Raw genomic sequence first — 1,667 nt, forward strand, 5'->3', positions numbered from 1 at the left:
CGTAGAATTTTCCGCAGGCAGAGCATTCTAGTTTGTAGACTACATGTGTGCGGTGGCAGATGGTTGCGGGGTATACGGGACAATTTGTCAGTGTGCATGGAGGTGGGTCCTCATTGTGCTTGCGTTTAGAAAGCTGCTGTCTAAGGGATGGTCCGGAGTGGGCTAGTTGCATATTGAAACCCTCCCTCCTGATAGCCCTGCGGATAGCCGTTGTGATCTTGTCGCTGAGATGGGACATTTTAAGGAAGCAGGTATTGGTAGGGAAGCTTCTTACACGTTTTTTCGGGTTCCAGAGGTGTTTAATGACAGTGTTGGGGTATCCGTTTATTTCTAGGACCTGGTGGAACTGTTTTGTGCATTTTGGCTTGTCTTTTGGCTTGCTTCACTTGTTTTGAATGCGGATGATCTCATTCCTTGCATATCCGATAATGGCTTTAGTAGGGAGGGCCGACTTGTAGTGTACAAATATGCTTCGGCTGGCTGCTTTTCGATAGAATTTAGTAGTGGCGGTCTCCTCGTCTGATATTTTGAGGTTGAAATCTAGTCCCCCCTCGCCAATCTTTTTCAAAAAACACCCGACTAGCTGAAACCACCGTCAATAATTTTCCCCACTCTTTATCTGTGCCTAAATCAAAACGTGGATTCCATGAACAAATCTTCTTTCTTAGAACTGCACGCCTGTAGAACTCTGTTCTGCTTGCCTGTTTCCCTCTCGACTTCAACCTGGATGTCTTCAAGTTCAACACAAACAAATTCCTGATGAACCGCCCCCTTAAGTAATGACACTTTATCAATTCTCCAATACTATTACTACACTATCCCATTGATTACTGTACACACAATAACCCTTATCCCCGAGTGGCCATTGAGCCTTGATAAGTGATGAACTCCATGTAAAAAAAAGGAGTGATAGGGATCCGTCATCGCTGAGGTGTTCGATGGTGAATTCTATGCGTGGGTCGGCATCGGAGAATATAGTGTAGATGTTCTTAGTATCGGCGCGTGATGATGTGAGGATCAGGACATCATCGACATATCTCCAGAGAAATATGACCGAGTTGCACGTTTTGAGGGCTCGACATTCTAGTTTGTCCATGTACGAGATGGCCAGTATTCCTGAGAGACTGGAACCCATGAGTAGTCCTGTAGTTTGTCTGTATGTTTGGCGTTGGTAGGTGAAGTATGTGTTGTCTGCTATTATAAGTAAGAGTTTTTGGATGTCTGAGGGAGTGAGGCCGAAGCAGTGTAAGTTGCAGAAGGAGATGTAGTCGGTGATTAGATCTACTGCTGGGTGTGCAGGTACTGTGGTGTAGAGGGCAAGTACATCGAGGCTAAAGGCGTATTTACCTTGTTTTAGTTGTTGCGGTTGGAGGGTTGGAGGGTGTTTAGACGGTGGAGCACTTCATTGGAACTGTTGACGTATCCGGGGAAGGAGGGGAGTAAGGGTTCAAGTAGTTGAGAGAGTAGCCAAGAGATCTTATATAAGGGTCCTTCAATGCTTGAAACTATTGGTCTAATTTGTGGGGTTGCGGATGTTTTGTGTGTTTTGATGAGGTGGCAAAAAGTGGGGAGCCTGCTATTTTTAGTAGTGAGATTCTGTTTGTATTTGTTGGGGGAGTTTTCTAATTCTACATATGCGGGCCCATGCGGTGTTGATGTTTTTTACG

Source organism: Euprymna scolopes, chromosome 13 (genome assembly GCF_053919585.1).
Source record: "Euprymna scolopes isolate OS-2025 chromosome 13, ASM5391958v1, whole genome shotgun sequence".
NCBI lineage: Eukaryota > Metazoa > Mollusca > Cephalopoda > Sepiida > Sepiolidae > Euprymna > Euprymna scolopes.